The sequence below is a fragment of the Colias eurytheme genome, chromosome 25 (assembly GCF_061535395.1).
Source record: "Colias eurytheme isolate Ceu_HAF_F1 chromosome 25, ilColEury1 Martin Lab GWU primary, whole genome shotgun sequence".
NCBI lineage: Eukaryota > Metazoa > Arthropoda > Insecta > Lepidoptera > Pieridae > Colias > Colias eurytheme.
In genome coordinates, this window is record NC_143004.1 from 4734513 (window position 1) to 4744644 (window position 10132).

Here is a 10132-nt window from a genome sequence, read left to right on the forward strand (position 1 = left end):
AAACGCAAAAGTTTGTTTGAATGTTTGTTATTCTTTCACGCAAAACATCATAGCGGATCTATGAGAAATTTGTTACAGGTTTATTTTATGATCAGGATAAGAACATGGGCCATTTTATCAGGGTATCTACCATGCGATTGAAGGGATCCATCTAGTAATGTTTATTTCATCTTGCCTTAATTTTTATCCTATTATACAATATATCTTAGACCAAGAAGCTTATAACTAATATAATACACTGGAGATTGCACTATGACCATTAACTTGTAACAAGAAAATATGACGTTGAATGACGCCTGTATGTTTTTTTATCATGCTTTCACACCTCTTGGCAAGTTAATGTTCATACTGAAAACTCCAGTGTATTCGATATAAGCTTCTTGCCTTAGGGCGTATTCAGAAAGAAAGCTTGAAACTTATAAGCGCTTATCGGCGCTTGTCATGTTCATATATTTTCCTGCGCGGGTTACTAGCACTGACAGGAAAATATATGAACATGACAAGCGCCGATAAGCGCTTATAAGTTTCAAGCTTTCTTTCTGAATACGCCCTTAGACATACCAAATTTTTTTTTAGCAAATAACATCATATTCTTACTTTGTCTGTAGTCAATTCAATTTATTTTTTTTCTTCTGTGGATGTTCTGTAATCATTGGCCAATATCTACTATTTTTTCTGTAGTCTGTGGTCATAAATAGAAACTTGGTCAAATTTTGTGTCAAATTTACATCTGAAAAGGGAAAATGGAAATATTTAATATCGCCGTATCCTCCGCCTTTTTCCTATTTGACACAGATACTTACCGAAGCAACTATGCCCCATCAGAATTTGTGTCGTACGGAATGAAAGCGAGCCGTGGCGCCTTGTCATCCATTCCTAAATACAGGCAAAATGGCATGGATAGACATCATGCCATATTGCATGTTCGCTAGCCGTCTGGCCCATGTCTCCGTTGCCTGTCGTCGGAGTCTGGCTCTACACCTGTCCTTGTCTATTGGAGATATGCTCCGATGCAGGCCTACTTCTCGCCAGTGGAACATGGCTGAAAGAATCTCCGCTTCCAAGTCACTGGCAGTGAGCCTGCTACATCTGTGTGTATTATTCACATCATTTTCATGTTGCCTTATGGTCAGGTGTTCAATCGTTCACGACTAGCGAGTCAACTGTGTTGCAGTCAGTGCCGGACTTGTGGTGCCGGTAGCGCTGGTCTTGGTTGTGGCTCCGGCAGTGGGGTACGAGCAACTTAGTCTTGAGTTCTAACGCTTTCATGAATGGGTGGTGGCATTTCGCTGCATCGTAAAGTATATATAAAAGATCCGTCATGAAAATGTAATTGTCTGCCCTTAAATATGGCCCTTTAGCACCAAACGAGCGCGTCGACGTTCGGGCCGCAACATACTTTTTTAATGCACACATTATTGCAATATTTCAGTATTGTTTCAAGGTGGTGGACAGATTCATTGCGAACACAGGTGTCTCATAGATTCTATTAGTCCATGCTCATACTTATCTTTTTCTACGTCATAATTTCCCAGTATTTTGGTTGCTTATACAATGATATCATAATGAATTGGTCTTAAGGTAGAAAAGAAGTCATTAATGGATGGATCGACCTTTTTAATTCTACTAATAATTTTACAAGCTCTCATTTTTCTAGACACTATGTTAACAAAATATTTTTCTTGTTGAGTTTTTTTTAAATATTGATGTGTTGAGATCTGAAATCTTTATTTGCAATAAGTGATATTTTGTCAATGCGGGCAACATTTGCAGAAATAGGTACAGTTTCCTTATGTTTTTGGTCAATTTTAAGATTTTGATCCTCACATTGAATGTTTTTATTTTATGATTGATCAGTCATCTTATTGATGGTTTGATTGAGTCCATTGTGAATTTTTAGTGAATGTTTATAAATGATGAATGATGTTATAAAATAACTGAAGGAAATAAGTTGCTGGTAGGTAAAGTTATTACTCAGACATATTAAGTTTACACTTAATAAACATTTTAAAATTAAAAAAAGTTAATTTGTTTTGACTTCACACAGTAAATATTAATATTATTAGTAATATTTGTTGCACTAGGAATCCTAGGAAAATGCAATGATTAATTCAAGAAAAATCAAACTCTTCTCCTTGTGTGCCATAGGAAGTAGCTGTCGTTTCGTCCATTGTATAATATTGTGAATTTATTGGACGTTGCTGGTTTGAAGAGGCAGTCCTCAGTTCAGTAGTCGAACATCCAGGAGTTGTAGCCACTCTGAAAAGTGCTATCATATCTCTGAGTTGAACATCCTTGATTATAACCCTGATGTTGATAATCTTGAGCATAGCCGTGAGGTGTATATTGTAGAATTGAAGACTGAACGATATCTGTTAGTATTTGAAGTTCCCAATATGCCCTTCCAAGTTGTTAACCCGGTGATCCACCTGCTGTCTTATAGTCTGGCTATGTGCTCAGCCCAATTCCACTTGAGCTTTATGCAATGAATCAGAGCGTCTGAGACTTTAGCTCGCTTATAGTATGGTGTATCTTTTGATTTCTTTTGATTTTTATCATACTCCTTTCTATTCCTCTTTGACATATCCTGATTTTTGCTTGCGTTTGCTTTGTAAACTTCAAGTTTGACTAACATAGGATAATGAAAGTAAAATGCAGGTATCCATAACTTTTTGTTTAATTTTAATTGTTTATCAAATACCATCTATTGATTACTGTTTATTATAAATTGGTATGAAGTCATAAGAATACTTACAATCATCGTATTACTAGTAAAATATAAATATTCAATAACATAACATACGCTATACTTTTACTATTACCTAAATCATACAGGTAGTCGTATTGATCTTCCACTACGGGGTAATATAGGTACCAGGGTAGATCCCTTTAAAAATAATAAAAAGTGCAAAAAAATCGCAGTAGGATGAAACCCATTAGAAAAGGAGGAAAATATGATGAAGAATGTAAGGAAAAATAAATTACGGTCAATCCGAGTTCGGGAAGTGGGAGGGGGGGAGCTTTTAAGAGAAAAAAATGGTCTCTCTCGATTTCCGACAAAACTACAAGTCCTACGGAAAAACGTTCAATGGCAAAGTTGTAGGTAATAAAAAGATCTACAACATTTGTATTTGCAATTTTTTCACATAACCTCAAAATTTAGGTGAAAAATTCAAAAAAACAATTTTTTGGTTTTTTATTTTTATCTACTTCAAAATTAATTTTTTTTCTACGAAATTTGGTGGAAACTTACTTTATTATGTCCCAAATACACTGTAATTTATTTGATTGAAAATATTAATTTTTTCGCCTTATTTTGAATGAATATAAAAAAACAACCTAATTTTCTATCGAAAACTCACCCGTCAAAATATCAGCTTTTTGCAAAAACTTGGGAAGCCTTTTGTTCATTGAAATCTCTACTTTCATATGGTGTAAAAAAAATAAACATTACCATAGTAAATGTTCTCAGGAAATGCATACAAACAGTGTGATAATGAGCTTTTACTAAATCAGGCACATAAGGCCAAATTCCCGGTTTTCTAAACCCATTAACTGCATTCTGGACTGAAGCACTTTTGGCGTTCGCTCCCCCAAATAATTTTGCATAATCGTACTGGTTTACAATAAGGCCTGGGTGCATTTTTTGAAAGGCATTCAACTCTTGTTCAAAATATTTTTTGAAGGGTCCATACACAGCCACATCTGAGGAGCTTCTGTTCAAAAGGAGATAAATCCACCATAAGAGAATTTTCAGAAAAGCAATATTTCTGATAATTAGCTGAGTAAAGGTTATAGTTATATTTAAAAAAAGGTGATGGGTAAGTATCAACACAACAGTTCAAAATCATGGCAATAAATTTTTTTTAATAGCATGGTATTTTATAAAAAAATAAAAATATTCGGAATTATCGCTTTTTGGTCCGAATTTCAGATTATAACTCCTTTTGTTTCATATGCTTTGTAAATATCTCCTTTTGATTCAGATAACTTTGTAAATATCTCCTTTTGACTCAGATAACTTGTAAATATTTTAATACCGAAATAAAACATTAAAAAATGGTTAATTCTTTATTTTTATTCTTATTATTATAGAAAGACACAAAAAAATAAAAATTACACTCGGACGTGCCCCACATCAGGTTCGAGGCATATACAGCTGTTGTCATCATCATCACAGACTCGGTGTTGTTCAGTTTCATCATCACTATCAACAGCGGTATTAGCATTGTTAGCTAAAATTCTTTTATACCAAGATAATTCTGTCAGTTCAGGCCATTCATCTCCAAATTGCTTCTTTAGAAGGTTTTCAACATCCTTTTTTTTAGCAGCAGATAACGCATTCTGAAACCCTTCCAAGTTATCCAAACTCAAGGCATGTCTCTTTCCTCTTTTCAGAAGAGACTCATATGCTTCACCGTCACACTCAAATCTGTAGTTTTCTAAGGATTTTATCTTGCAGTCTGCCACATTTCCTCTTTTTGGTTTTGTTCTTTTTAGAAAGATACGCTTCATTTTTTGAATGCCTGTTATATTTTTGTAATGGCCTCCTAACGATTTAATGTCATAAAGGGACCAATGTTTATTTAAGATCAGCACCTTACCATGGTTTTCAAAAATTTTGTGGTATTCCTTTGGTGTAGTAATTACAGGAAATTTCCTAATTTCTTTCTCCAACCGACCAAAGACCCGGTCAGCTGGGAGGAAGCTGTGGCCTCTGACAGGGAATGTTAAGTTAATCTGTCTTAAATGTGGAGGTGCATTGTTATGTAGCCAGAACAAGAGCATATGAATGATATGGTTGTTCTTGTTCTGGCCACCACAGCCATCACAGAACAGTCTCAATGTTGTTATTTCAGCAGGTATATCGAGTCCATTCAAGTAAGTGTACAGAGCGGAACCAATTTCCACTGACCCCCTACTGGCTTGAGTCTCATTCCAAGTAAAAAAAGTTGGTTTTTTAGACTTTAAGTCAACTATACAAAAATTGTAGAGACTGACTTGCCGGGAGTAAAAGGCATCCTGGATAGGAGTTCTCGGTAGAGGTTGGACCTGCTGTAGGTCAAAACAGAAGGATATACTCCCTTCTACTTCATCCTTCATGTACTGATAGAAAGCATTAGCCCGGAGTTTGTGAACCCTTTTTTCTACCATTAATATTTGTTTCTTGGCTGGATCACATTCGTTTTTTATTTTGTTAGACCAAAGGGTACAAACATTACAGGCATCAGAGGAAGGGCATGAGAAGCCAATATTAAAGTCTTTATAAAATATATCATAAAACATTGATCGTGATACCCTTAAATTGGCAGGAACAGAACTATTGTTGCAGAATACCTCAACAATTTGGCACCATTCAACTCTGAACTTAAATAAATTCTTTTACTTTTTAATCTATTATAATGACTTTCCTTTGCTGGCAGTACTTTAAGAAAATTTCTGAGGCTCTGTTTTTTTTCTTCACTTTTGGTAGATCTTCTGTCCCCTCCTCTGTTTTTTTGCGGAAGATCTCCTTTGTACGTGGATGTGTTGATAGTTTGCAATCGTTTGTTTGTTACTGAGAAAGTAACCTTGAAAAATTCTTTACATACAGTTACCATTTTGTTCTTTTTTGATAACAAATGATAGGAGCAAGACATTTTTCTGTTTTTAAGCCCAATTCCTAAACCACCTCTTCTTCTCTGAGGTTCATACAAGGTGGCCCAGAAAGACCGAAGTGGTGTGAATTGCTTATAACTTTTTATTTAAGAGATATTTTTTTAATTTTTTTTTTTTTAAATACATTAAATTTATGGGGAATATTTTTGGATTAGTTATTAAAAATGATATCCCGCAAGTGGTGGCCATATTCTGCTTCGCACAAATGTGCTCTTTCCAACACATTTTCCATGACCTTTCGCAAAACTTCCGGTGGTATGTTGTTAATTTCTTCTCGAATATTGGTTTTTAACTCCTCAATAGTCCTAGGCTTATTAACATAAACTTTTCCTTTTAAATAGCCCCAAAGAAAACAGTCTGGAGCGGTTAAATCCGGGGAACGCGGAGGCCAATTAAAATTGCTGTTACGAGAAATTATTCTTTCACCAAAGATGTCGCGTAAAAGAGTCATTGTGGCCCTCGCAGTGTGCGCTGTGGCTCCATCCTGTTGGAACCATATTTGCGGATGGTTTTCCACGGCTGGCCTTACAAAATTTTGCAACATGGCCCGATATCGATCACCATTGACGGAAATGGCGACACCTTGTTCATTTTCAAAAAAAAATGGGCCAATGATCCTTTCTGAAGAAACACCGCACCAAACGGTACACTTAACTGGGTGCAATTGTCGTTGATGAAGTACTCTCGGGTTTTCCGTAGCCCATATCCTACAGTTTTGCTTGTTAACGAACCCATTTAATTGAAAATGGGCTTCGTCACTCATTATTAAGTTATGAATAAAATTTGGATTCTCTTGTGCTTTTTGCTGGAAATAAATTGCATAGTCAAGTCGTTGCTGGTAATCTGTTGGTTTCAATTCTTGGACAAGTTGAATTTTGTATGGAAACAATCCTATGGTGTGCAAAATTCGCTGCAGCGACGTTCTTGAGAGGCCCAGTTGTGACGAACGTCTCCTGGTTGATGTTTCTGGATCCTCCCGAATACTCTCCTGTACCACTTGAATATTGTCAGCCGTGTGAACAGTTCGGTGTCTGCCGGGACCAGGAAGGTTCCTTACTGCTCCTCGTTCTCGAAAATTTGCAACCAGACGGTTTATTGTTGACTGAGAGGGTGCAACCCGCACATTAAATTGACGACGGTATGCACGCTGAGTCAACACAATGGACCGTTGATTTGAAAAGTAAATTTCAACAATTTGGGCACGTTGTTCAATTGTGTATTGCTCCATTATAAATTATCCAAGTCTTCTTTACAAAATACTGAAAAGAAAAGAAAAAAAAAATTATAATAAAAAAGTTATAAGGAATTCACACCACTTCGGTCTTACTGGGCCACCCCGTATGATGTCATTAATCTCGTCAAATAAACATCTTGTTTGACTTTACTGTTTTGTGCAAAAAACAACTTTCGGTTTTTTATAACATTCCGAAGTGTTACCGAAGAACATTTGAATTTACTGGAGGTCTTGTGTTGACATGGCTGCTTAAAATTAATTCCAAGAGGATCCTTATCTGTGTACCTAAAACAGAAAATTATCAAAGTTGAAGACCATACTGTGATCCTTTGTACTAGAACATGAACAGTGCTCAGTGGCCTCATGGTAAAGAAAGTACTTACGTCTTCTTTTTATAAGTAGACCGATCTTTTCGTTGTTTCTTTCTCGGACCAGAATTCAACTGGCCTACAGTGTCCATTTTACAAAAAACACACGCTGAACGGATGTAATTGTCTATTTTATAATCTTTTTCTAAAAAAATACAGAATAGTCAACGCGTTTGGCAGAAATCACAGGAGAAATTGACATGTGAAGTGACTGACGAATGACGAAATAGAAAAAAATAAACTGTTTTTAATCATACATTTTGTAGCTCTGGATACAAGCTCTTTTAACCGTCTTTGACATAACAAATCGATTTTAAAATAATCGTAGTCGAAACGAAACGAAAATATCTCCTTTTGTACCGATAATTTTGGTCTAGTCGACATTTTATATGAAATATATCTCTTTTTGTTCAAAACATTTATTTCTAAAAATATCGTTCGGAATTATCTCCCTTTGATTGAAACTTGAAATTTGAACGTCGTTTTTGTATTGGAAATATAGCTTTTTGAAGCAAAATGTGTGCACAAGTTGGTGTATTCGAACATAGAGAACAATAAAAAAAAATAAAAAAAAATAAAAATGTAAAGTGGATTTATCTCCTTTTGAACAGAAGTGAGAAGCTCCTCATCTAGAGGCTGCATCCGATCAGTTGTGTGTGGGGCAAATGACAAAAAGATGATGTGATTTTTTGAAGCGAATTCCAAGGCTGGATAAAATTTATGCGACTCGTGATTATCGAGCAGTAATAAAACTTTTCTATTTTCGCTTGGACGAACCTTCTCAACAAAATATTGCAACCAATTCATAAAAGCTTCTCCATTTATCCATCCGTTGTCAGTCACGGTGGCTTGTGAGCCTGGTGGGGCATTATCTAGAAGTCGTTCTTGCATACGTTTGCGCGCAAATATGAAAAAGGGTGGAACAAACGTTCCAGCAGCATTACAACAACATATGACAGTGGTTAATTGCCCCCTTTCTGCACTGCATTAATATGCAAAATTAAAGGCTATTAAAGGTTTTGCTATTAAAGGCAAAACCTTGGGTGGTTTAGATGTACTGCTCCTTATTCCGGTCTCGTCCATATTATATATTGTAGTTGCATCAAAATTGTATTTTTCTATTAGGCTCCAATAATTGGAATAAAATAACTCCACTTGTGGCCTATTAAAGCCTCTTGTTCTTGCTAAAGATGCTGGCTCTGGCGCTCTTAGTACTATTTCTGAGTGTCGACGCTTGAAACCAGAAAACCAGTCGTCTCCAGCTTTACCATTTTTAAATGGATGAGAAATTTAATTTCTTGCTGCATAATCATACACTAATTCTAAAAAATCTGAACGAGTAAAACCAAAAAATAAACTATCCAATTTTTAAAGATACAAACACAGCTCTTCTTCTTGTTCTGGACTAAAAACTGATGTGGACCTACCCAATTTCTTTGACTTTTTCCGGTCTTCACATGTCTCTGCAAAGTTGTAAACAGAATTACAATCTTTTTTGTAGTTGAATTTATAGATTGTCCTTCATCTTATACAGCTCTTACCGCCCTATCGAGTGTTTCTTCTGACCTTCCTCTTCCATCGCGTTATTTTCTTGTCTTTCTATATTTTCGTTGGACGTATTTACGGCTTCAGCTCCGCTACCTTCAATCATATCTTGAAGGTAGCGGATATCTGATGCATCATTAGTCTTGTCTTTTTTATTAAACTTCACTCCTTTTGACCTTTGTGATTTGTCTCTTTGTAGGCATTCTTTCGTGCTTGGTACATTTCCTTTAAGTCGAAATTCTCAAAATATTAAAAAAAAAGCTTCGTTATCTTCTAATGTAAATAAAGAATCCCAATTATTAATCATCTCAAAAAAAAAGTTTAATGTTTTCTTGTAGCGTTTCAGAGTAACCTTGACTCCATCCTTACGAGTACTCCCAGACCACGAACATTCACACAAGAAGTCTCTAGAGAAGAGCATATCGACGAATCGGTAAGCACAATTAGTGCCATTCCCTAGACCGCCGGAACAAATAAACAAGCATGAGCTTTTTAGTTTATTTTTATACTCATTATTGCCAAGTAGTTTTTCCATTTATTCCAAGTCCTGGACATTTCTTATATGCTTTAACACGATAACCGCCAAGCAAAAAAGGACATCATTCCGTTCGGGTCACGTCGGTCAATGCTGACCGTGTTTTTGAAGTGTATTCAATCAACACTTACAGGCCGTAAGACAGGGCTATCAACTTATTTGAATGAATTGAATTCTTTCGATTAATTCATCCCTAGTCTCTATCTCAGTCGTATATACGAGCTCCTTTGCCCGTCCCCATACGAATTAATCGACCGGGGTTAGGTCAGGCGACCGCGCTGGTCAAGGAATGGGGCCATCCCTGCCGATCCAGCTCTCTGGGAAGCAATTATTTAAATGTTCCCGGACAGTTAAAGTCCAGTGCGCTGGGCATCAGTCTTGCTGGAAAATTATCTCCCTGTCAGTATCCAGTATGGGTACTTCAGCGTCATACAGAAGGGCTGGTAGGTCAAACTGAAGAAACTCCAGATAATTTTGAGATAATTTTGACCATTTAAATTATCGGGTAAAAATTGTGGTCCTATCAAAGATCGCCCGATTACTCCAGCCCACATATTTACTGAAAATATTCTTTGGAATGACACCTAAAACAAAAAATAATAATCTGATCAAAGTGTTCTGTAAAAGGTGAATGGAGCATCTGTAATTAAATTAATAAATTTACTATTATTACCTGTTTTTTCCATTTTGGATTGTTGTCCTTGGAGGCCCATTTATGAAAATTATTAAAATTAGTGATGCCCTCTCTTGAAAATTTTGACTCATCAGTCCATAGTATTGATTTCAAAAACT